The 27,434-nt window shown below is 44.5% G+C and overlaps 1 protein-coding gene across 2 annotated transcripts in view; it reads left to right on the forward strand.

Moving 5' to 3' along the window:
- The window catches only part of LOC142315122 (excitatory amino acid transporter 1-like), a 283,934-nt gene that overhangs the window by 112,747 nt on the left and 143,753 nt on the right, over positions 1-27,434 (forward strand). The window contains exon 1 of one of the 2 annotated variants that reach the window (XM_075352521.1): positions 12,269-12,347. The exons of the other annotated variant lie outside the window; for it this stretch is intronic. The gene's annotated coding sequence lies outside the window, so the exon portion shown is untranslated. Of the gene's footprint in view, positions 1-12,268; positions 12,348-27,434 lie in introns of those variants that run through there. 2 annotated transcript variants of the gene reach the window in all.

The raw sequence follows: 27,434 nt of genomic DNA on the forward strand, positions 1-27,434 counted from the left end.
GTGGTTTTTGTTTTTTGCTGATTAATGGGATTTTTTGTGATCATCCACGGTTACCAGTTCATAACACTCACCCGAGCTTTTTGTGAAGTTTGGGGCCGGAGATAACGCAAACTTGCGTCTGAACTCTGAGCTTGACTTTACAGTTATGGGATGGGCGAGGGCGGCTGTAAAATAAAGAATATAGTTAATAATAAACATTATACTTACCAGTCCTGCGACACATCCTGCAGACCCCACTGTCTTCCGGCAGCTTCTGCTTCTAGGTCCAATCATTAACTTCCAGCGATATTCACTGCACTGCTCGTCACTCGGCAGTCTTCGGCTTTTTTTCGGTCGTGTTTGCGTTGATGTCAGGGTTTACCAGAGTCCATGGCTTAGCCATGGACTTGATTGAACTCTGACTTTCACTGTCAGTGTCAGCCTGCTTCTCGCTCTGTAGAGACGCTTGTCTGTACAGAGCAATGAAGCAGAGCTGACATTGCTCTCCCTGTGGACTAAATGGGACTAAGGATTTTTATATAATAAAGATTGAGTCTCTAAATGTTTTTTTGTTTTAATAAAAAAAAAAATCTATGTGTTCTGTTTTTTTTAGTTTACTAGAAATTCATGGTGGCTATGTCTAATTTGTCGTGACACAGTGAATTTCGGGCTTTGTACCTGCTGAGAATACAAAGCTGGTATTAACCCCTTTATTACCCAGAGTGCCACCACCATAAGGGCCGCTGGATGAGCCAGGTAAAGCGCCTGGAAATGGCGCTAAGAAACAATGCGCCATTTCCAGAGGCAGCAGTGGGCTGTGTTTTTTAGCGTGGGGGGCCCAGAATGCTTGGGCCTTACCATGCTGAGAATCCCAGCCCCCAGTTGCCTGCTTTTACCTGGCTGGTGATCAAAATACGAGAGGAGCCCACGCATTTTTATTTATTTATTTAAATAGTTACAAAAATGGGCTTCCCTGTATTTTGATTGCCAGCCAAGGAAATGATGTCATACTTGGAAAGAGACCATACATTCTGGCATCTTCCTTTGCTCAAGCCCAGGGTGTATGATCTGCCTCCGGGTTAGTGGGAGTTATCTGTTGAGCAAGACTACATGGCTGTCCCCTCTTCTATAAGCTTTATGGCTGTGTGCAGTTCCTTCCACATATGAATGTATGGGCTGGTTTCAGGTTACTCCAATAGGCAATCACAGACACACATTCTCTGTGCCGGTGTCTGTGATTGCCTCACATCACAGTACTTAAAAAATAAATAAATCATTAAAAAAAATGACACAGCACTCCACAGTATTTTTGATTCTCAGGGCAGATAAAGCAGATGGCTACGGGCTGCCTCCGCCCACTACCTGCCTTTACCTTGGCTGACAATCAAAATTTTAAAAAAATTTAAATAAATATTTAAAAAAAAATAAAATTTTGTGGGCTCCCTCCATATTTTGATTGCCAGCCAGGTAAAACCAAGCAGCAGGGGGCTGGAATTCTCAGTGCAGGGTGGCCCCAGCTGTCTGGGCCTCCCCCACTGTGATTTGCAGCCCCCAACTGCCCCAGAAAATGCCACATTTATAGAACCGCTATTTTCTGGCACTTTACCCAGCTCGTCCAGTGGCCCTGATGGCGGTGGCATGCTGGATAATAATGGGGTTAGGTCAAGCTCTGTATTATCAGCTGGTACTAAGCCCGAAATTCATAGTGTCAAGCCAAATTGGACATGGTAAACAGTAAAAAAAAAAAAAAATTTATTAGAAATAAATAATAACATTTAGAGACTGCATCTTTATTATATATATATATATATATATGTATAATAAAATCCTTAGTCTGAGCCATGGACTCGAGTGAACCATGACATCACCGTGAACATAGCCGAGAAAAGCCGAAGACTGCCGAGTGAATACCGCCGGAAGTTACTGATTGGACCCGGAAGCCGAAGCGGCCGGGAGATAGCGGGTCTGCAGGACGTGTCGCAGGACCGTCAACTATAATCATAATGTTTTTTAATAATGTGCTTTTTTTCACAGCCCCTGGACCCGAACGGGACTCGAATGGAAAAACAGAAAAACCCGTGTTCAGGACCACGTGCATGAACACTGTGTTCGATACGGGTCATGAACTTTACAGTTCGGGTTTGGGGCTCGAGGGGTTAATGTCCGGCTGCACTGCAGTCTAGAAGTCCCTGTGAAGATGGCTACCGCAGCCCCCACAAGCCACCCTTACACTTCCATAATTTTTCAATTGGATTCAGGTCCGGTGATTGGCTCGGCCATTCTAGCAACTTTATTTTCTTTCTCTGAAACCAATTCCTTGGTTTCCTTGGCAGTGTGTTTGGGATCATTGTGTAACTGAAATATCCACCCTCATTTTATCTTCATCATCTTGTTAGATGGCTGCAAATTTTTATCAACTTTGTATATTTGTCAATTCGTCGTTCATTCAATTGCATAAATTTGCAAGTATCCTATGCGGAAAAGCATCCATAATGTTCCCACCTCAAAAGTTCACTGTTGATATGGTCTTTTTGGCGTGATTTGCAGCGCCCTTTGGCTTCCAAACATGGTGTTAATTATGGCATTCAAAGAGTTCAATTTTGGTCTAATTTGATCTGAGAGTACATTCGCCCAGTATTTCACAGGCTTGTCTGTATGCTGTTGTGGCACCTCTGAGGGTCCAGTCACCACAGAGATACTGCACCTCAGTCAGAGGTGTGGTACCCCATTCTCTGGTAAGGAGGGGGAACAGGCCGATGTCCACACACTCATTGCATTGACATACCACTTCAGGCCAGGTGAGGACAAGATTGCTCCTAAGGGAGAGCACAGCCCCAGAGCCAGTCTGAAGGTGGGGCTTAGATAGTGAGCGGAACTAGGTGGAACAAGTAAGGAAAGAACGAGATACAACACGAAGAAGAGAGGTCCAGAGGACTGGAGCCGGTGGAGCTCGTTCCAGAACAAAAAGGAAGATCAGAAAGCGAGGAAGAAGGGGTCCCAGAGTCATGAGGAATGAGAGATCCATCCATGGGGCTCGCATCCATATCCGACGCATCGGTGTGGAGGGACTAGGCCACAAGGGGAACCAGCCCCTGACTAGTGGAGAACTAGACTCAACTAGAAAACCAGAGGCTGAGGTATCTTCATGTGCCGAAGCTGCAGCCACACACAAATCAGCTTAAGAGGTGATCACATAGGGCTGGGGACAATTCAAAGTTATTCAAAGCACTTCATCTACTAAAGACTACGGGCGGTTGCCCGAGGGCCCAGGTCCACCTGTGTGGAGCTGTACCATCTGCCCCAGCGGTCCAATCCAGCAGCGTCGGCCATACATTGCCGAATACCACAGGTGGCGTCACGACTCATTCCACTGTAAATATTCCCCATATCTTCTCATTTAAACGACACTGCCAGGGTCACAGAGTCTGGTCCTGCCGCCATGACCTCCCAACAGAGCTGGCCTGGTTCAGAATGCCCCACGGCCCTGGTGGTTGCGTCACTGTTCACCAAACTTTAACTGCTTGTGAGCCTGCTTTTTGTTTAGCATTGGAGTCCTGCATGCTCAGGTGCATGCAGTCCATGAAGGTTAAGTGCATTACTTAATGTTTTCTTTGAATCAATAGTTGCAATTGTTTCAAAGTCTTTCTGTAGCTCTCAATAGAAAAAATAAGCCTGGCTCACTATCTAGTCGGGTGCTCTGGAGAAAAATAAATCTCAGAAACATATATAAATCTCCGGCACTCCTTAGAAGAAATAGCAAAAAAGTCTCGGGTGGTGCTGAATACGTTTTTTATTAAATCAAGAATGAAGTCTGTCCCATATAACGTTTCGGTCTACATCAGACCTTTATCAAGGGATCTATCAGACTAGAGTACTGTAGAAATGAATATGCACCAACGGACAATAAGCGTAATCATCAGTTGCGTCTGACAGTAGGATAGGATACTGTGATTGTGTAACCCAGGTAGTTTATCACGCTAATTCATGAGAAATTGGAAGAGTCTCGTGTCTTACACCTTGGGGGCAAGATACTGTTTGTACTCTGCGCATGTGCTGGCGGGCAAAGAAAGGAGGAGGGGGAAACCCAATTCTATATGTAGGGTATTAAGCCCAAAGAAGTAGCCTGAATAATCAGGGTTGAAGTCACAATCACAGTCGTTCTTGGTCAGGGGTAAATCCCATATGTTCCCATTCGAGCAATAAGGGATATTATATGGCTGTCATATCGAATGTATGAACTTATTATACTGTGGAAAGGCACAGTGGCAAGTCTTCAATAATATCAGATGAAGAATCATATGTTCTAGGTACTAGGCAACCGTGCCAGCTGCAGGCTTAAACAGGTTAAAAAACCGTGGAGATTCGTCCGGAGAGGGATAGTGGACATGTAGCCGGCATTGGACCGTGCCTGTGTCCTGGTGGATGTGGGTAAACCGACAAGGTGTAAGACACGAGACTCTTCCAATTTCTCATGAATTAGCGTGATAAACTACCTGGGTTCCACAATCACAGTATCCTATCCTACTGTCAGACGCAACTGATGATTACGCTTATTGTCCGTTGGTGCATATTCATTTCTACAGTACTCTAGTCTGATAGATCCCTTGATAAAGGTCTGATGTAGACCGAAACGTTATATGGGACAGACTTCATTCTTGATTTAATAAAAAACGTATTCAGCACCACCCGAGACTTTTTTGCTATTTCTTCTAAGGAGTGCCGGAGCTTTATATATGTTTCTGTAGCTCTCCACATATGGTTCTTGGCTCTTGGAAAATTCTTCTGATAATTATTTTCACTCCTCTATCTGAACTCATGTGGGAAGCACCTGGTCGTGACTGGTTTATAGTGAAAGGATGTTCTTTCTACTTCCAGATTATGGTCCCAACAGTGCTCACTGAAACTTTCAGTAGTTTAGAAAGCCTTCTTTAACTAATGGCATCAGGTTGCGAAGATAGCTCACTAGTTTTACTCATCATGAGATGTTTCTTGTGTATAACCTTTGTAATGAGACCCCTTTTTATAGGCCATCAGTTGAACCAGCTGATAATTTTCACCAAGTAGAAGGATTGCTTTCTAATTATGGCTTTTTGCAGCTTTCTTTCTTCGTGTGTTAATACTTTTCCCATGTCATTTCTCATTATTACATATAACTTAATTTATGGACATCTTTGGTTTGATTTATTTTCCTGTGTGGATTAGATGGGTTGTTATTGACATCTGGTGAGAAACTCATGTAAATAGCACCTTTTTAGATATATATTGTCCGTATTTTGGGGACTATAAAATGCACTTTTTCCAACCAAAATTTTGGAGGAAAGCGGGGGGGGGGGGGGGTGTTTTATAGTCTGAATGTAGCTGGCTGTGGCTGTGGAAAGGGGGCATTGGTAGAGGAATGGGTCACAGAAGGCAGGAGCAGCGTCATATGAGGCAGGAGCCAGTGATGGGGTTTACACATGTGCCCGGTAATAAAGAAAATGAGTATTCATTGCTCCCCACGCCCATAATCCTGCTCACCTCTCTGCATGGACGCTGGAATCAAGTGGTATGTGGCATTATGGATGTGGAAAGCAGTGAATATTCATTGTTTTTACTAGTGGGCACACATAATCGGCCAGCTGCTGGCTACCTGTAGTGGCAGGGAGATCTTGTGTGTCTGCTATTGAAGAGAATGAATATCCACTGCTTCCCACACTCATAATCCTTGTCGTGGGAAGCAGTGAAAATTCCAGCATCTGATTCCCATGTGTTACTGGGTATGCATGGCACTGAAGTCACTTGCCGGCATCAGAAGAGGACAATGCACATCTGGAGAGCAGAGGGACGGTGAGTGTAGTCGTTTTGTTTTTTTATTTTTTCTGTGTGTGGCATTATGGGGGACATTATATGCAAGGATGATGGCCATCTATACCAAAATGGGGACATATATAAAATGATGAGGGCCGATGTACCAGGACGGGAACTGTATAAACCAGGATGGGGATCATATATACCAGAATGGGACAAAGATGTTGCATAAGTGTGTTGCGTCTGCAGGTTTCATTTTGTATTGAAGTGGATTTGCTTTCTCTTGATAGTGAAGGGGCTCTTTCCTTTCTGCCTAAGGTTACTCTTAGCCTTAATCACAGCTGAAGCATTTTGTCATGATGTCTTTCCGCTATATATTTCTCACTTCTGGCTCTACTCCATACCGGTGATAGATATTCTCTATACTGACCAAGTTGAAGGAGCTCATCTCTGCATAGCTGTGGTGTCAGTTTAATTGCAGCTGCAAAGATTCCTGCTGAAGAAAACAAGGAGTGCCTTTTGTTGTCTTTCTTCACTCATTTCTTACCTTCCTTGTGTTGTTTTATTGTAGTAGTCGGACTAGTATCTCACTGACCTACTCACCAGCCAGGGTAAGTTCAGAGTCCATGAGGACCTAAGGACATGATGGTAAACGGGGGGAGGACCTATCTAGGGACGTTGGGGAGCCCAGGGAATAGTAACAGGTGAGTATGAGGTGGTAACCCCTCTCCCTATTGCCAGGGGCTTCCTTATCATCTTCCTTGGTTTTCCCTCAGTGTTTCACCGCACTCCTGGTGTTTCCTTTCTTCAGCATCACAGGATGGTGAACACACAGTGCCTTACTAAAGGATTTTTATTTATTTTTTTACATTGCCACCTGTGTTTAAATATTTTTGTAATCTGATTTGTGTGTGATGCATCAGCACTAAATAATTTAACTTGGGGAAGTGAAGTGAGAAATTTATAGGTAGTGATGAGCAGACTCACAGATAATCGGGATCGGCGGGTCCATGTTGTCTGGTTTTTAAAATCTGGTTCCAGGCCGGATTCCGGTCCCCATATAAGTCTACGGGGACCAGAATCCGGTGATTTAAAAATGTTGGCAGAAAGGATAGAGTGATAGGAGCAGGCGCGCTGTACTTACCGAGGCCTCGAGTTGGCTGTACACTGCTTCCAGGCAACCCATTCACTTCCAGGGCCGATTCATTTACCTTTATTGCGTATGCACTGCTTTCCCCGCCCACTGGTGCCTGTGATTGGTTGCAGTCAGACGCGCTCACACGCTGCTGCCATTGTCTATTGGTCAGGAGTGGCTTGACACAAGGAATGCAACAGCTGTAGCCCAATTTATTGAGATGCACTTGTACATCCGCATGGGGGACACATATACCTGAGAGGGGCCCAGGATGGGGGACATTACTCCTATAACAGTGTCAGCAGTAGATCCCCACTCCCCCCCCACCTCTATAGTGTCATGACCACATTTTTTACTTTACTTTTTTTTTCTATTTTCATCCTCTAAAACCTAGGTGTGTCTTCTGGCCTGGTGCGTCTTATAGTCCGCCAAATACAGTGCTTAGAAAATTGGAAACATTTTCAAAACTTATTTCTCCCACTGAATATGCCACTCAAAGTACATTTATTGGGAAAAAAAATTAGGTGCTAAACTTTTATTCATCTAACTTCCTTAAAAAATAAAATGACATTTGACAATTGATGCCAGCATAATGTATGGTATTTATATAGTAAATGTTGTTTACTATTTTGTGCGGTATGACTTTCTTTTATAAGGGCATACAAATAAAAATTGCAACTCTTTACACATAATCACCAATTTTCCAATATTTTCACAAATTTAATCAACCTAAATTTACTACTATCAAGAAGAACAAAGTGTCATGAAAAAATAACCTCAGAACCACTAGGATTGAAAGTAGCGTCCGAGAGTTATCACATAAAGGGACGCGGGGCCAGATTTGAAAAATGGGGCTGTGTTGGGTCTGTCTGGAAGATCAAAACAAGCTTCAGAAGTAAGGGGTTAACTAACGTTAGTTTTGCACTGACGTAATGAAATGTTATTACAGCATTGTACAGTGTAAGAAAATATTAATCCTATAATGCGAGGCTTACTTTATGAAATGGTTTGTTTCTGTCCAATAAAGGAAATATTTTCTGATTGTTTTATGAAAGGTCACACTAGCATCAGCCATACATATGATAGCTATTTTCCCTGACTTCCCCATGAATATACACACCAGGATCAGCTGATTGTACATGTCCATAGCAATCAAGAGTGGGGAAGACACATCTGGCAGCAGCTTATTTCCTGAGAAAATAAAAGATTGGGCATGATGGGAATCCAATGTTCTTGATTATTCTTTCTGCCAGGTTGCACCGATACAGATATAATTATTGGCTGATCTTATTAAAAGTTAATACAGGGAGCCGCATGAATACAGTGCCTGCATGTGGTTTGCAGATGCAGATTTCTCTGCCATGTTTTTTTTATTTTCTCTAAATGAGCACAAGCCTAGCCTAATATTATTATTTTTTCAATTGAATATTAATGATATAAACCGTATATATTGAGGTCATTACATGAGCACTGTAGTTGTTATCGGGGCAATCCCGGCTGTTGTCGACAGATTATTGTGGAGTGGTTTAAATGAATTGGCCGGTCCTTTTGTTTGGCTGGTAGATAAACTATTGCCAGAGGATTTTTGTAGAAATGTTATAGAGAACACAAGAACGCCTGGCTGAGGGTTTTGAGAATGGCGTAATTGGGAGCTATAGCTGACCACTATCTAATGTGTATAACCAGCGTAAGATGTTGACCAGCTACATTGTAAATGGCGGTATGTATCCCAGAGGTGGTTGTCGTCTGTGATGGAAACCTGGAATGTCTATGCTGGTACCTGTAGTAGCACAAGTTTCGTTAAGGCATTCACAAGGGCCAGGTTTATGGATAGCTGGAGAAATTTGGGGGTGGGGAGTCTGGCTATCCACATACCTTCACCCATGAGTGTCATGTGGCTTTCTTAGTGAGACTGATTGTTTGGCACATGGCAGTCAGTGTGAAGAGGCTTTGTGTGTGAAGCCTCTGAGAAGAATCCTCTGTGTGCAGAGCAGATTTGGGAGTCCTTATTGGCACCGTGTAGAGGCTTGACACCTCTGGAAGGAACCCTGTGAAAGAAGAGGGGTCCGCTTCATATGAATGGGGTTATTGGGTAAAGCCGGACATAGCTCAATTAGGAAATTGGAGAAGTGTATCCGAACCTGTGCCGCTATACTGTGAGTTAAACGGACTTGAAAGCTGTATTGTGTGCCTTTTTAAGCCGGAAGAGGTTTTGTGATGTGACCAAGAGTTCGGTTTATGCAATGTTAAATAAATTAGCAGGACTTTTTAAACAGAAACCGTTCCTGTGTGCTACCTCTAAGATGCAGCCAAGTGAGTAACCCCATCATATATAGTGGATGTAATATCACACCAGATTTAGTATTGAGGCACCATGGCTGATTTTGGAAGAACTGTTGCTATTATGTAGATAGAACTGGTCAGGAATCAGGGATTTGTTGGATTATTGAAGGCAGCATTGAAGTATAGAACATATTCTGATTCTTAAAGTGTAACTATCACTTTAATTTTTATTTCAAAAATTAATAGCACACATGAAAATAAGACATTTTCCAATGTATCGTATCAGAGAAACCGGCTTCTTTCGCTGTGAGGACTGACCTTTCACCTTCAAAATTCTCAATTTACCGGTAAAATGTGTATTCAAACGAAGACAGATTTTTACATTGCTGAGAAAGAAAATGACAGTTGCTACTTTATAAGATTCTATGTAGACGGGAGGGAGGAGGAGGAGCAAGGAACTTTACTTCTTGCTCCTCCCACCTACATAGAATCTTATAAGTAGCAACTGTCATCTTCTATCTCGGTGATGTAACAATCTATCTTCAAGTGATACAGATTTTGCCCATGAATTAAAGATTTTGAAAGTGAAAGACCAGTCCTGACAGTGAAAGAAGCTGATTCCTCTGATAATATACAGTATATTACAAAGCTGCCTCTTTTCATATGTACTATTGATTTATTCAATAAAAATTAAAATGACAATTACAAATTTTTAATCAATTCTCATATACTATTTCACTGGTGTATTTTTATATATATATATATATATATATATATATATATATATATATATATATGTGTGTGCATATATATAATGTTATGTGCCTCTCGGCTTCCTTTTGTATTTGTAAAATGTATTACTAGAAAGCAAAAAAAGCAAAAAAAAAAGTTTAAATCATTATTAGTAGAGATGGGCGAGTATCGGAATATTTGTGTTTACGATACTCGTATGAGTTCTGTGTACTACTTGCGTATTCATTCTGAATAGCGAGTACAATGGAAGTCAACGGGAAATGCAAGTATTTTCCGCTGATTGGGAAATGCAAGTAATTTTTTGCTGTATTCCAGAAAATTACTCGCATTTCCCATTAACTTGCATTGTACTTGCTATTTGGAAAGAATACGTAGTACACAGTACTCGTTACGAGCATCGCGTCGCGAATACAAATATTTTGATACTCTCTCAACTCTAATAGCCAAACAGAATTGTTTTCTCATTTTTGAAGGCAAAGAGACTCATGTTCGTCAGAGTTTTTTGAGTATTTTGCTAGGGAGGTTCACATTCTACAACTCCATTATTACTAATGAAAATACTGGAACCTTGAAGGTTCAAGGCAAAAATGAAAGGGGATGTCCACTACTGGATAACTTCTTAACTGTTACTGATGCTGCTCCTGTGATATTGGCGGATGGTGATTCCCAGGCAGTCATGTGTCATTGTTATTAATTTGTAGTTCAGAATGGCTGTTTTTAACCATTTGTGAAAGTAAAGGACACTTTACATGCAGCGATATCGCTATCGAGATTGCTAGCGAGCGTACCCGCCCCCGTTGGTTGTGCATCACAGGCAAATCGCTGCTTGTGGCGCACAACATCGCTTACAACCGTCACACATACCTGCCTAGCGACGTCGCTGTGGCCGGCGAACCGCCTCCTTTCTAAGGGGGCGGTTCGTGCGGCGTCACAGCGGCATCACTAAGCGGCCGCCCAATAGAAGCGGAGGGGCGGAGATGAGCAGGACGAACATTCCGCCCACTTCCTTTCTTCCTCATTGCTGGCGGCCGCAGGTAAGGTGATGTTCCTCGTTTCTGTGGTGTCACACGTAGCGATGTGTGCTACCGCAGGAACCGACAAACAACCTGCGTCCTGCAACAGCAACGATAATCGGGAAAGGAACGACGCGTCAACGATCAACAATTAAGTAAGTAATTTTGATCATTAACGGTCGTTTGTGCGTTTCACACGCAACGACATCGCTAACGAGGCCGGATGTGCGTCACGAATTCCGTGATCCCAACGACATCTCGTTAACGATGTCATTGCGTGTAAAGCGGCCTTTATATTCAAAGAATTGTTCTCCATGGCCAATAGCAAACTATATAGTCTGTCTAAAATGAGACCTTCAGCTTCAAATTTTTTAGTTTTGGTCAACCAAAAATATCATATGTGGGTTGGTCTGCCAAAGTCATCTGATCATTTGCCACTTTGCTCAAGCCTACACCATTACCAGATCAGTCAATTTAGTCTGTCATGTTGCTGGTGGGTCCTACCTTACGATTAATCAACGAGATTCTCGATAATCTCATGTGAATGTCCAGCTTTAGTCAAATTGTCTCTTCAGGGAGGAAGTAGATGATCTCTAGTGCCACCTATTGAAGGTAGCAATCCTAAAAGTCAAAAGTGACCCTTTAACGAGCCTTGTCATATGACTTTGGATTTATCACAGATTAGAACCTCAGTTTGCAGACACTGTGTTTCCAGTTGATTACCCCTCCTCAGTGCAAAGTATGAGACCTGATATGGCTGAAGACTGGGTCTGAGGGGAAAACTTTTCTCCTTGCGGAGACTGACACACCCATCTGGAATGCCAGTAGTGAGGACACTTATATCTTTAGTCATTCATTAATTTATCACAGGTATGAATGACAACCCAATGTCTGATTGCAATATGAAGGAGCCCTTATCTTTTGTATCAGATTTCACTATTGCTAAATGGAAACTAAGATTGTAGAATTGTCATAATTTTCTGATCACAAATAGGATGTTTGCCAAATCATATCGTGTAAACCCATGTTGAGAATTAGATGCTTGAGGAATAGGAGAACTAGAGCAATGTCTATTTTGCAACCTTTTTTGAAAATCGTTCCAAATGGAAGTGTTAATGATAAACCAACTCACCTTGTGCTCTAGGTAGGTATATCCATTTCTCTAACATTTCCATAACTTCACGGCACACTTTGTAATGCTTTCCTTTTTTTTCTCCTTCACCCACACACTTTCTTCCACCCCTCCCTTCTAGTTCTCTCTTTGTAACACCCCCTCCCACGTAGGCAGCCCCTGCTCTGCCTTCTTTTACACATTTCTGTATTTCTTCTAGCTTCAGATACTCAGTCTGATCAGTAACACGAGAGGAAGATCTGTAGGAAGAAGATATTTGGAACAGGTAATTTTATCTGCTGAAATTTAATTCTTATCTTGTACACATCAGAACGTCACCCTTAATCCCATGTCACATCATCATGTCACATACCTACAAACTTTGCATCTATGGGCTTAAGGGTTGTCTCTGGCTTCCCCGAATCTAAATAAATCTGAATGTCCACAAATTGGATTCCTAAAATAATTAAAATAAATTACAACCAAACTCTTCTGAGAACATATGTTCTCCCATTCTGATCATCCGGCATGTAACTCTCCAAATATGTTCCATTCATCTCCTAATATTCCCTCACTCTACCTTTCCATGAAACATATCTTAGATATGGGCACCTCACTCCTTCCAGTCCCTTTCGCTTTCCTCGCATACTTTCACCTTCTTTAAAGGCATTGGAACTCTCATTGCATTTTAGATGGAGTTGTCAACTCCGCTCTTTAAGCTAATGAAGGGACAACAAGTGGTCTCAGTAGGAAGCCACCATATAATGGGCAAAATGTATGTTATTTCCTATTTTTTGTTATGACTTTGGTTTCAGGCATAACTTGCATGGATCGCTTTTCTATGATGTGTGTGATTCTTTTTACTCTTGTGCTGTAGACATGTTCCTTTTATAAGTAACATGAATATAAATCTTTGAATATAAAAAATATATTTGGGTTTTAGTTTTGAATTTAATTCCCTACAAATATTTTTCATAGAAATTTAATGTACTAACATTTTAGTTAAATTTTAGCAAACATGTTCTGGATAGGTAACTCATTATTTTTGTTTAGTAATAGAAAAGGTCAAATCAATTTCTCCCATCTTATGTCTCAATCTTCCATATTCATATCTCAAACCTGGCAAATCATTGGAACATTTTAATCGGTTGAATCAAGGTAGTTTGTCTAATTTGAGGTCAGTTGTATAGAAACGTTTTATTTGTTTAGGAAGCGTCTCTCCTTTGGGGTAAAACAGTGGAGCTTTTGTATTATTGGTATCACATCTCAGTGACAGAACTTCAATTCTTTGGTCTATTGAAGACCAGTTTGAGCACTGCCAAATTATGCCAACGCGAATATTAGGAAGGCAGGAAAGTCCGTAGATGGTAAGAGAAGATGCTTCCTGAGCACTGTGGGGCTGATTCAACGACGTTAGACTAGCAAACTGGTGTAAAACGCTTTGAAAATGTGCAAAATATGTGGAGATTTTGGAAAAATACTGCAACTTTTGGCAATCAAATTGAAGCAGTTTTGCAAAAATGGGCACAGCTGGTGAGAAGTCAGGGCATCGATCAATGGAGCAACATTTCTGGTCAAGTGCCACAAATAAAATGCACCAAATTCATCAAGGGGTGTGCACCTGTTTAAAGGGGTTATCCACAACTTGGACAACCCATTCTCATTCCCGTTGTGCACCCTCATAAAAATAAAAAAGCCCATACTAACCTCTGGTTCCATCGTAGTTCCAGCCATGTTGGAACTCACATTTCAGGGTCCCACATGACATTGTCAGCTTCCTTCTTTCCTCCTTCGGACATAGGAGCAATTAACAGGAAGTGAGTGGCAGCTGCAGCGGAACCACGCCAGCATCGGAGGTTTGTATATGCTTTATTTCTATGGAGGCATACATGGGGAATGAGAAGTTGTTGTCCAGTAGTGGACAACCCCTTTAATGAATTAGGTGCTCCAGCAAGTCCTTCATTAGGACAGAGGTGCGCAGCATAATACTTAAAGCACCACTCTAGTGATTTTTTTTTATTGCACCCCTGGAGTAATGCTTTAAATGTAAGCCCCCTGCCCCCCGTCTTAGGCTACTTTTACATTTCTGTCATTTTCCCTCAGTCACAATCCGTCGCTTTGAGAAAAAACTGAATCCTACAAAATAATTTGCAGGATTCCATTTTTTCCCAAAGACTTGTATTAGGCTATGTTCACATTTCCGTTGTTTTAAGATCAGTCACAATCTGTCGCTCTGATAAACAACGCAATCCGTTTGGCGGATTCCATTGTTTCCCATAGACTTGTATGAGCGGCGGATTGTGACTGATGACCCTGCGTTGCATCTGCCACGCGGTGCATCAGTTATTTACTGACTGACCATGGGTGGGAGGGACGCAGTATGCAACGTTTTTTGTTGCGGCAAAAAAACGCACCCCCCAGGATTCCGGCGTAATTCGTCAGGAGGCATAATTTAAGTCTATGGTGCAGGATTCTGTTATCCTGCGTCACGCAACGGATTCCAGTGCAGGAATCAGTCACGTTTTACTGAGCATGCCCAGCATGTCCAGCAGAACGTCCGAAATCAGGTAAAACCAGTTCCTCTCTCTCTCTCTCTTCCTCCCCCTCCCCCCACGCAGGTTTTAAACTGAAATGATCGGCTTTTCAGAGAGATCAGCTGATCAGCTTTTGAGAGCGATCAGCTGATCTCCAGGCGGCCGGCTTTTCAGAGTGATCAGCTGATCGTTCTCTCTCTCAACGGAATCCGCTTTCTCATGACAAGAAATTCCATTTCTTGTCACCCATTGTACAACACATCAGTCACAAGCGTTAAGCAACGCAGGTGACTGATGCAAAATAACGGAAATGTGAACATAGCCTTAACGATGGATTGCGACTGATGGCCTTGCGTTGCATCTGTCGCGCGACTGATCAGCAACGCACAATGTAACGTTTTTCTGAGCGTCGAAATGACGCACTGTGCAGGATTCCGTCGCAATCCGTCAAGAGGTATAATGGTTGTCTATGGTGCAGGATTCCGCCGTACTCCGTCGCACGATGGAATTTAGTGCTGGATTCCGTCATTTTCTACTGAGCATGCCCAGTATGTACACAATCACATTGCAAGGCTCCAAAGCTGGTACGATGGATCCGTTTTTTTACAGGGATCCGTCGCATCAGTTGTACCACAATCTGTGACTGATCCGTTGCATCAGTCCCAAAATAGATTGTGACTGATGGGAAAAAAAACTGATGTGTGAAAGTAGCCTTAAACTCACCTGCTGCCATCTTCATCTTTTTCCAGTGTCACTCCTGTTGGTCTCCAGCAATTTGTGACCTGCCGGCAGCGTTAGTGTTCATGGAGCGAGCTGGAGGTCACAACTTAATACAAATCTAAGATAGCCTCATTCTGGCTCTTATAGAGTTGTACTGGAAGCCTTTGACATAACTTTTGACTTGGGGCTGGTCAGAAGTGACGGGCACATGATGGCGCCGCAGGACTGGAGCGACACCGAAAATGGATGAAGACTGCGGCAGGTAAGTATAATATTGGGGGCAGGAGACTTACATTCAAAGTGACACTGCAGTGCTGAAACCCCCACCCCAAAAACAAAGCTGGAGTAGTGCTATAATGAAATAGCCCCAATCTCTGATTCAGAAGACAATATCTAACATGTGCAATCATATTTACCTATTGTCAACAAGTAGTAAATGGCTATTAAAACTGCCACTAGTCAAACCCTTTTAGTGATCATTTTCTTTCCATTTTATTAAATACTTCACTAGTAACTTGTATAAATTCCATCTCTTGACGGTTGGCAAATAAGCTGCTAATACAGCTTATTTGGGCTTGTGACAAATGCCTAACACTTTCTTTCTGGAGAAAGAACAGTATGCCATTATACCAGGGTGTATCCTGAATTTCTTTCTTGTTTTTAATGGATTATGCCATTCCATATTAAAGGAAATCCATCATTCGGTATAATTAGTCATACAACAGACTTATCACATGTGGAGATTAAGTAACAATGGAAAGTCCGTACGGACAAAAATGTAGATTTATGTATTTTACATATTGTTTATCAATGTGCAATATTGAAGTGTTGGCAGAACCGATATGCCTACATATGGCATGTTTCTGTAATGCCACACACAGTCAGGTATACATACAGTGCCTACAAGCAGTATTCAACCCCCTGCAGATTTAGCAGGTTTACACATTCGGAATTAACTTGGCATTGTGACATTTGGACTGCAGATCAGCCTGGAAGTGTGAAATGCACTGCAGCAAAAAAGAATGTTATTTTTTTTTAAAATTGTGAAATGTTTATTCAGAGGGTCATTTATTATTCAACCCCTCAAACCACCAGAATTCTGTTTGGTTCCCCTAAAGTATTAAGAAGTATTTCAGGCACAAAGAACAATGAGCTTCACATGTTTGGATTAATTATCTCTTTTTCCAGCCTTTTGTGACTAATTAAGACCCTCCCCAAACTTGTGAACAGCACTCATACATGGTCAACATGGGAAAGACAAAGGAGCATTCCAAGGCCATCAGAGACAAGATCGTGGAGGGTCACAAGGCTGGCAAGGGGTACAAAACCCTTTCCAAGGAGTTGGGCCTACCTGTCTCCACTGTTGGGAGCATCATCCGGAAGTGGAATGCTTATGGAACTACTGTTAGCCTTCCACGGCCTGGACAGCCTTTAAAAGTTTCCTCCCGTGCCGAGGCCAGGCTTATCTGAAGAGTCAAGGCTAACCCAAGGACAACAAGGAAGGAGCTCCGGGAAGATCTCATGGCAGTGGGGACATTGGTTTCAGTCAATTCCATAAGTAACGTACTCCACCGCAATGGTCTCCGTTCCAGACGAGCCCGTAAGGTACCTTTACTTTCAAAGCGTCATGTCAAGGCTCGTCTACAGTTTGCTCATGATCATTTGGAGGACTCTGAGACAGACCGGTTCAAGGTTCTCTGGTCTGATGAGACCAAGATCGGGATCTTTGGTGCCAACCACACACGTGACGTTTGGAGACTGGATGGCACTGCATACGACCCCAAGAATACCATCCCTACAGTCAAGCATGGTGGTGGCAGCATCATGCTGTGGGGCTGTTTCTCAGCCAAGGGGCCTGGCCATCTGGTCCGCATCCATGGGAAGATGGATAGCACGGCCTACCTGGAGATTTTGGCCAAGAACCTCCGCTCCTCCATCAAGGATCTTAAGATGGGTCGTCATTTCATCTTCCAACAAGACAACGACCCAAAGCACACAGCCAAGAAAACCAAGGCCTGGTTCAAGAGGGAAAAAATCAAGGTGTTGTAGTGGCCTAGTCAGTCTCCTGACCTTAACCCAATTGAAAACTTGTGGAAGGAGCTCAAGATTAAAGTCCACATGAGACACCCAAAGAACCTAGATAACTTGGAGAAGATCTGCATGGAGGAGTGGGCCAAGATAACTCCAGAGACCTGTGCCGGCCTGATCAGGTCTTATAAAAGATGATTATTAGCTGTAATTGCAAACAAGGGTTATTCCACAAAATATTAAACCTAGGGGTTGAATAATAATTGACCCACTCTTTTATGTGGATTATTTATTAAAATTTAACTGAGCAACATAACGTGTTGGTTTGTAAGATTTATGCATCTGTTAATAAATCCTGCTCTTGTTTGAAGTTTGCAGGCTCTAACTTATTTGCATCTTATCAAACCTGCTAAATCTGCAGGGGGTTGAATACTACTTGTAGGCACTGTATGGTCCAGGAGACGTAAGAGCGGTGCTCGGAGGAAAATACGCTGATAGGTTTCAGTCACATTTGCATATAAAATCTTCAAGTGTAATGAGATTGCACTGCACTCACACCAATGTTAAACAATAGAGCAGAACACATCTGCTAGTTTTCCCTCTGCAAAATTCTGCGAGTGCCTGCGTGCTTCACCAATACAAGTCAATGGCTGCGAGAAGAACATGCGGCACATGGACAGCACACTGACGTGTTTTTAACATGGAGTTTTACATACTGTCAACAGCTACATATAGATCGAAGACTAGATAGATAATGTGCAACACATATATAATGTCCCACACTTTGCATATTGTACACTTGCACCCTTTAGTGCATTTCATGTGGTACTAAAAAGTGTTTAGCCTTGTTTTTAGCCCCAAATTCAAGAATTTTTTAAAAAAAAGGGGTCCCCCCTATTTTTGGTAGCCAGCCAAGGTAAAGCAGACAGCTACAGCCTGCAGACTGCATCTGACCTCTTTACCTTGTCTGGTAATCAAATAATCAAACCCAGAGGTCACCTCACACTGTTGTTTTAAATTATTTGTTTAAAATTAAATCGATAAAAAAAAAAAAATAATAATGTGGGATCCCTCCACCAGCCAAGGTAAAGTGGACACCAGGGGTCTGGTATTCTCAGGCTAGGGAGACCCATGGTTATTCAGCCCGCCCATTCTAAAAATAGCAGGCTGTAGCAACCCCAAAAGTGATACATCCATTAGATCCAAATCCTGGCACGTCGCTCAGCTCATCCCATTGCTCTGGTGCGGTGGTAAACAGGGTAATATATGGGGTTGATGCCAGCTATGAATTTTCATCTGGCATCAAGCCCTGGTATTAATGATGGGTGGGCGTCTAACAGACACCCCCGTTACTAATCCAGTATTTTTAAATAGTAAAAATAAAACAAATAAAATTTGTTATTTGTAATAAAACCCCTCCGACACCAAACCTTATTCACCATTTTATTAGAAAAATTAAAAAAAATTCTTTCAGGTCCACCATAACCCACAAGCAGGTCCCACAAAGTTCCTCCAAAGTGAACCTAAAAGGCATAAAAAGAGAGAGATCTTAAAGAAAGTGGACAAGCAACACCCTCACTCCCCAATTTACTATGCTTCAAAACCCAATCCAGGTCCGCCATAATCCATATGGAGGTCCCACGACGTTCACAGACTCACTGTTCCAGCCTATGAAGAACAGAACGTTCCCTATCAGCCTGAACTGCTGGTTCTCACACTTTGCTGTTTGAGAACTAAGGCTGTGAACTGTGCTGAACTTATAAGGTCACTGCAGGTTACAAAATGTGTCTCACGCAGTAGCACATGATCTGCCATGGGTAGTGATCAGCAGTGATTTCATGAGTCCCCTGCAGGTCTGTGCAGTAGTGCGAAAGCCGCGGGCACTGACCTGCAGGGAACTTATGACCTCACCACCTGCGGATCTTGTGCTACTCTGTGTGAGAACCACCGCGAGTACTGTCCTGTGGGGAACTCATGACATCACCACTCGTCACTGCCCATGGCTGGTCACAAGCTACTATGTGAGCCACATGCTGTGGCCTGCGGTGTCCTCATGAGGTCAGCACAGTTCACAGCCTTGGTTCTCACACAGCACAGTGTGAGAGCTGGCCGTAGCTGCTGTTCCAGACAATGAGGAACATTCTGTTCTTCATAGGCTGGGACATTGAGTCTGGGAACGTTGTGGACCTCTATAAGTATTACGGTGGACCTAGATTAGGGTTTTGAAGGATAATTAAGTGGTGAATGAGGGTGTCTCTTGTCTTTATTTAATATTTCTCTCTTTTTAGGTCTTCAGGTTCGCTTTAGAGGAACATCGTGGGACCTCCTTGTAGATGAAAGGATTAAAAAAAGTCTAAAAAAAAGCAGCCTGCAGCCACCGAGGATTGTCGCATCCGTTAGATACTACAATCCCGGAACTTTAACTGCCTAATCCCGATTGCCCTGGTGCTGTGGCAATTGGAGTAATAAGGAGTTAATGACCGCTCACAACTAGTAATAGGAGGCATCAATTAGACCCCCTCATTACGGATCTGTGTGTGAAAAGTAATATATACGAACACCAAAAAATCCTTTATTTGAAATAAAATTAAAAAAAATCCAACCCTCTTTCACCCCTTTATTAACCCCCAAACCACCTAAGTCTGACATAATCCATAGAAGGTCCCATGACAATTCCAGCTTTGCTAAATGCATACTGAAGGCAGAGCTCATGAGCATAGAAGATGACCACCCACCATGAGCTTCAAGCAAAGACTAAGCCACGTGATGAGCGATGACGTCACTCAGGTTATTTGCAGTCACAGTTTGAGGCTCCAACGGTCCTCTACCTGTGACCGCAGGTAGCCTTACCTCAGGTGACCTCATTGGACTGAGTGACCAGAGTTCATAGACCTGCATCTCCTGATCTAGGTTGTTTTTTTTGCCAAGAAATGCAGATTTGGTGCTGAAATTTCTACACCATATTCCTCACCCAGTCTACACCTCCTGGCAAAAAAAAAACTCACATCATAATATTATGCAGTTTTGATGCGATAGTGATGCGATTTTTTTTTTTATTTTTTTTTGCCAGGAGGTGTAGATTGGGTTCAGGAATATGGTAAAAAATTCAGCACCGAATCTACATCTCTTGGCCAAAAAATGCACAAAAAAGGTTTTGACACAGTTTTGGTGCAGTTTTCTGCCAGGAAGCGCAAATTTGGTGCTGAAATCTAGTGCAGACATTTGCACCTCCTGGCAGAAAACCAGACCAATAGCATGTGGTGACCTCTGCTTTGGATTACCAGCCAATGTAAAACGGCCAGTTGCAGCTGGAAGAGAGTTTAATAGGGGGAAAAAGTTCCTAAAATGTTGTATTAGAACAATGTTTACTTTTATCAATTATCTAAAGAGTCTTAGGCCGGCTTTGCACACTACGACATCGCAGGTGCGATGTCGGTGGGGTCAAATCGAAAGTGACGCACATCCGGCGTCACTTGCGATGTCGTAGTGTGTAAAACCTTTTTGATACGATGAATGAGCGCAAAAGCGTCGTTATCGTATTATCGGTGTATTCTCCGACATTTCCATAATACCAGTGCAGCGACAGGTACGATGTTGTTCCTCATTCCTGCGGCAGCACACATCACTGTGTGTAAAGCCGGAGGAGCGAGGAACATCACCTTACCTGCGTCCCCGCTGCTATGAGAAGGAAGGAGGTGGGCGGGATGGTTAAATCCTGCTCATCTCTGCCCTTCCGTTGCTATTGGCCGCCTGCCGTGTGACGTCGCTGTGACGCCGCACGGCCCGCCCCCTTAGGAAGGAGGCAGGTCACCGGCCAGAGCGACGTCGCAGGACAGGTGAGTGCATGTGAAGCTGCTGTAGCGATAATGTTCGCTACGGCAGCTATCACAAGATATCGCACATACGATGGGGATGGGGACTATCGCACTCGACATCGCAGCATCGGCATGCGATGTCGTAATGTGCAAAGCCCGCCTTATGGTAAAAGCGACAGGACCACCCTTTCTTTCTGGAATCGTAACGGTGAAGATTGCTTGTTCTGGGTCTTCCTGTATTTTGAAAATATCTGTTAATCTCATTACTTATAGACTAATGGGAAAGAACATTGATACAAAAACTTACAGTTCAAGGTTGGAGAAAAATGATTTTTTTTTCCTACCAGTAAAAACAGAATACTAGAATGTTTCTCTTAACATGTTCTTGAGGTGTTCTTGCTTTATGGCTGTTGTACTATAATATCCAGACGACTGTTAATAACTATTTCTATAATAATTGCTTATAGATCCACTCACAGATATCCATGTTAAATTCCAGCTAACAATGCACCAGTCAGTAGGGGAGTGATCACTTACGGGCTACATTCCTATCTTGGTCATGCCAGGACACTTTGATTGTAATTTATTGCACTTGGCAGAATTACTTTTTTAAGGTGTTGTTTTATTACATTAAGTGGAAGCTGAAGATGCCAGCTGTTTCCTAGGCCTTTCACAGATGTTAGCTATATAGTAGGTAGTAGCAATGTAGATAGTGGCAATTGCTTGGGGCAAAATTGTAGCAATCCTCCCAGTTAACAACTAAAATTTCACTGTACATTGCATATATAATTAATATACATGGTGTCTTTCCTATAAATCATCCTGATACTAACCCTGTGTTAAGGCTCTAAATGCTTTTTGTCTGAAAATAACCTCAGTAACCTCGAACAGTTCTATGGAGGATGCTATTGAAAAGTCTGAAACGCTCTCCTACACCTTCCATCACCCCTGGATAGCCCAGCAGTAGAAAATAAGAAGTGTGTTAGGAGGAGCCAAATGGGGAAGGCTTAATATGAAGGGTACCAGGTAGATTCACTATAATTATGTCACATGTAGTAAAATTTTAGGTTTGAAGTGACGGGTTAAGGCGGGCTTTGCACACTACGACATCGCAGGTGCGATGTCGGTGGGGTCAAATTGAAAATGACGTACTTCCGGTATCGTATGCGACATCGTAGTGTGTAAAGGTTCGATGATCCGATTAACGAGCGCAAAAGCGTCGTAATCGTATCATCGGTGCAGCGTCGGCGTAATCCATAATTACGCTGACGCGACGGTCCGATGTTGTTCCTCGCTCCTGCGGCAGCACACATCGCTGTGTGTGAAGTCGCAGGAGCGAGGAACATCTCCTACCGGCGTCACCGCGGCTTCCGTAGGATATGCGGAAGGAAGGAGGTGGGCGGGATGTTTACATCCCGCTCATCTCCGCCCCTCCGCTCCTATTGGCCGCCTGTCGTGTGACGTCGCAGTGACGCCGCATGACCCGCCCCCTTAATAAGGAGGCGGGTCGCCGGCCACAGCGACGGTCGCAGGACAGGTGAGTCCATGTGAAGCTGCCGTAGCGATAATGTTCGCTACGGCAGCTATCACAAGGATATCGCTGCTGCAACGGGTGCGGGGACTATCGCGTGCGACATCATAGCATCTGCTTGCGATGTCGCAATGTGCAAAGCCCGCCTATGTGTCTAAACTGTGTTGAATAAGTAATTTCTTACTGGAATCTTATCTTTGAAACCCACTCTGCAATTTTTAAACAGCAAGCCATAGACAACCACTAGCTGTATTAATATAATTACCTTTTAGATTGAAAGTGTAATCTCTCCTTGATATACTTAAACCCTGTTTCATAAAATAGTTTACGCCATAAAGTAAAATGTTGCAACATTTTAATGTCATGTGGTGTGATGGGATAACCAGGGACTGGGACTCCTAAACTGGCCGTCAGGCTAGGGGGGCCCTAGCAGTCCCTGATCCCAGAGATACGTCTGATGGTGACTATGTCTGGGCCGCCTTCCTGTCCCTGCTCTTATACAGCCCTGATCTAATACCCCCTCTCCCTCACCCCAGGGGAGGGCCAGGACAGGTGTGCTAGAAACCACAGATATGGACAAACAAGGAAAAGCAAAACGTGTTCACTCAGCACACTCACACAGAGGTATTAGACAACAAGTGATAAGGAGGAGAATAAAGGTCCAGTCACACTAAGCAACTTACCAGCGATCCCAACAACGATAGGGATCGCTGGTAAGTTGCTAGGAGGTTGCTGGTGAGATGTCACACTGCGACGCTCCAGCGATCCCACCAGCAACCTGACCTGGCAGGGATCGCTGGAGCGTGGCTACACGAGTTGCTGGTGAGCTCATCAGCAACCAGTGACCAGCCCCCAGCGCCGCGTGGAAGATGCTGCGCTTGGTAACTAAGGTAAATATCGGGTAACCAACCCGATATTTACCTTGGTTACCAGCGCACGGAGCTACACGTGCAGAGAACAGGGAGCAGCGCACACAGAGCGCTGGCTCCCTGCTCTCCTAGCTACAGCACACATCGGGTTAATTAACCCGATGTGTCCTGCAGCTACATGTGCACAGAGCAGGAGCCGGCACTGACAGTGAGAACGGCGGAGGCTGGTAACAAAGGTAAATATTGGGTAACCAAGGACAGGGCTTCTTGGTTACCCGATGTTTACTGTGGTTACCAGCCTCCGCAGAAGCCGGCTCCTGCTGCCTGCACATTTAGTTGTTGCTGTCTCGCTGTCACACACAGCGATCTGTGCTTCACAGCGGGACAGCAACAACTAAAAAATGGCCTAGGACATTCAGCAACAACCAACGACCTCACACCAGGGGCCAGGTTGTTGCTGGATGTCACACACAGCAACATCGCTAGCAACGTCACAAAAGTTGTTCGTTAGCAGCAATGTTGCTAGCGATGTTGCTTAGTGTGACGGGGCCTTAAGAACAGGGAGGAAGCAACAAGATGACACGAGACCTCCACACACCAAAGCACTACAATCACCAGCAGGACTGGGATACAACAGCACTTGGACCAGTGTAGTAAAGCTATCGTCAACATGAGAAGACAGATTTATTTTTGTAAAAAAGTAAGGAGTAGCTGTCATAGGTCTTCCCACAACATGTGATCCCAGAAGTAAGCAGCAGGCCAGTAGAAATTAACTCCTGCCAGCCTGATCACAAATGAAGACACAGCTGGTCGACGCCCGACTCTGCCTGTGTAACTCAGAAGCACCAAAGAAACCATAGTGTGGAGTGTAAAGCGGGCTTTACACACTGCGATATCGGTCCCGATATCGCTAGTGTGGGTACCCGCCCTCATCTGTTGCGCGACACGGGCAAATCGCTGCCCGTGCCGCACAACATCGCCTAGACTTGTCACACATACTTACCTGCCTGGCGGCGACGCTGTGACCGGCGAACCGCCTCCTTTCTAAGGGGGCGGTCTGTGCGGCGTCACAGCGACGTCACTGAGCGGCCGCCCTATAGCAGCGGAGGGGCGGAGCTGAGCGGGACGTAACATCCCGCCCACCTCTTTCCTTCCGCATAGCGGCCGGGAGGCAGGTAAGGAGAGCTTCCTCGTTCTTGCGGTGTCACACGGAGCGATGTGTGCTGCCGCAGGAACGAGGAAGAACCTCGTTACTGCTGCAGTAACGATTTTTGAGAATGGACCCCCATGTCACCGATGAGCGATTTTGCACGTTTTTGCAACGATGCAAAATCGCTCATCGGTGTCACACGCAACGGCATCGCTAATGCAGCCAGATGTGCGTCACCAATTCCGTGACCCCAACGAGTTCGCATTAGCGATGTCGTGGCGTGTAAAGCCCCCTTTAGTCTGTCGTGTGAACAGCGTTTCATGCTGTCATAACACTCGGTGAGTTATGAGCGTCTGATGACTGCGATGGAGTGCCCTACCCAGAGGTTGTGCATGGTTATCAGAGGCTGGTGTAGCGCCCCACGGGGCAGGCGGTTAACCTACTCGTCGCCGGGTTGTTGACTGTTGTTGTCACGCTCTCCGTTGCCCCAAGGCGTACAGAAGATGGCTAAGGAAGGATGATGGGGGTAGTAGTGAGGTGTTTGTCGTGACACCACCTGTGGAATGCAGCCAGGGAATGGGCTGCCGCTGAAATCGCTGTCCTCCGTGGAAGATGTTAGCAGCAGCTATGTATGGTATTGCTCCCCACAGGTGGAGCGGGCCCCGAGGAGGATGATGAGGGGAGTAGTAATGGCGGCGTGGAGCAGCAGTACCGATAATAGAGTCAGAGTCTATGGCTGCAGTTACAGGTTGTTTACTCACTTTTAGTGCTGTGCCGCTCACCCGGGTAATACCAGTCACTTGCTATGATGGGCTCCGTCAAATCTGAACCCGTTAAAGATCAGTCTGGTTTGGGTGTTCGGTGGGTTTCCTCCTTGTAACGCCTGTCTGTGGATCCCCTGGCTTAAAGCTACATGGGGACACGGATTTTCACAAGATGTACTCTTGTCCCTATATGCAGGTGCCACGGTTCCGATATGGGGTCCGGCTTGAAGCGAGACCCCGGATCCTCTCTGGCACTGTGGTGTCGGGCGCTGTGTGGTCAGGGAAGCTTGAAACTTTCCCCATCCAAGCAGATTCTGCAAAACCAACGTGAAGTATGATCTTCCCTAGGGTCCTGCCGCCCTGTGTGGCGTCTATTCCGTGGGGAGCAGGTTCACTCTCCCCACGGCAATCGTGTGAACTTCTCCTCCTTCCCACTGGAGAATCTGTAGATGTGACTGCTCCCTTCCTCAATTGCTGGAGAACTCTCTAACTGTTGTGTTGGCTCCTGACTCCCCCTGCTGGCTGCACCTCCCCCCTCCCAGGTCCGAAGCTAGTGGGACTTGGGCCCCTGTTTGCCTGAGGATGTCAGTTCCGGTTTCACCACATTACACACTCAAATACACACCAGGTTTCCCTGTTCTCACTGGGGACTAGGCTAGGGTAGGGTAATAAAGGAGTCGCTGCCAGAGTGGCCTATAAACGCCACTCTGTCGGCGATTCCTTTCTTACTTTACCCTAGCCAGTCCCCAGTGGGAAAAGGGCAACCTGGTGTGTATTTGCGTGTGTAATGTGCTGAAACCGGGACTGACATCCTCAGGATCCGAGTTTAGCATTACACCCAAATTTGGGTGCAATTCTCTGTGGACTGGTACCTACCCAAGTCCTCTCCTATGGACCATAACCTAGCCAGTGAACCAATTACTGTAAAGAGTACTAAACGATCCGAGAATCTATAAATTCCAATGATCCATCTACCAAGAACGGAGGTGGAGGGGTGCAAAAAAGAGCTTCCCAAACCCACAAACTTCTTTCAAAGAGATTTTTGGAACACATTATTAATTGTACATGATGCTGGTAAGGCTAGGTGGAAAGTCAATGGGTTGATGACAGCAGTAGTTTTGAAAGGGCCGATGAACCAAGGTCCTAACCTAAATGACGGCCCGATTAAGATTAAAGCGGGCTTTACACGCTACGATATATCTAGCGAGATGTCGTCGGGGTCACGTTGTAAGTGATGCGCATCCGGCATCGTTAGTGATATCATAGCGTGTGACAGCTATGAACAAGCAGAAATACTCACCTTCTCGTTCATCGTTGACACGTCGCTCATTTTCAAAAAAATCGACCGTCTGGTTGTTCATTGTTCCCAAAGCAGCACACATTGCTCCGTGTGACACCCCGGGAACGATGAACTGCAGCTTACCTGCGGCCGCTGGCAATGCAGAAGGAAGGAGGTGGGCGGGATGTTTACATCCCTCTAATCTCCGCCCCTCCGCTTCTATTGGCCGGCCGCTGTGTGACGTCGCTGTGACGCCAAACGTCCCTCCCCCTTCAGGAAGTGGATGTTCGCCGCCGACAGTGAGGTTGTTTGGAAGGTAAGTACGTGTGACGGGGGGGTTACAGCATTGTGCGACATGGGCAAGATATTGCCCGTGCCGCACAAACGATGGGGGCGGGTGCGATCGCAAATGCGATAGCACGATTCATTTTAACGTGTAAAGCAGGCTTATTTTTTTTTATTGGACAACCACACCAGATCACCTGCACACAGGTCCGGACTAGGCACACATCTACAGTCAGCCACATGTTTATACTTAGACCCCATGTTATTCAAGTGCTGCTGAACCTTTTCCCATAGAGTTTATAGTGCTGAGCCCAATTGGTCCTCCTTAGGTACCTCAAATGAGTGCCCCTCCAGAAATATACAGAACTGGGGATGGTGACCATAGACACAAAAGGAAA

Source organism: Anomaloglossus baeobatrachus, chromosome 1 (genome assembly GCF_048569485.1).
Source record: "Anomaloglossus baeobatrachus isolate aAnoBae1 chromosome 1, aAnoBae1.hap1, whole genome shotgun sequence".
Classification (NCBI taxonomy): domain Eukaryota; kingdom Metazoa; phylum Chordata; class Amphibia; order Anura; family Aromobatidae; genus Anomaloglossus; species Anomaloglossus baeobatrachus.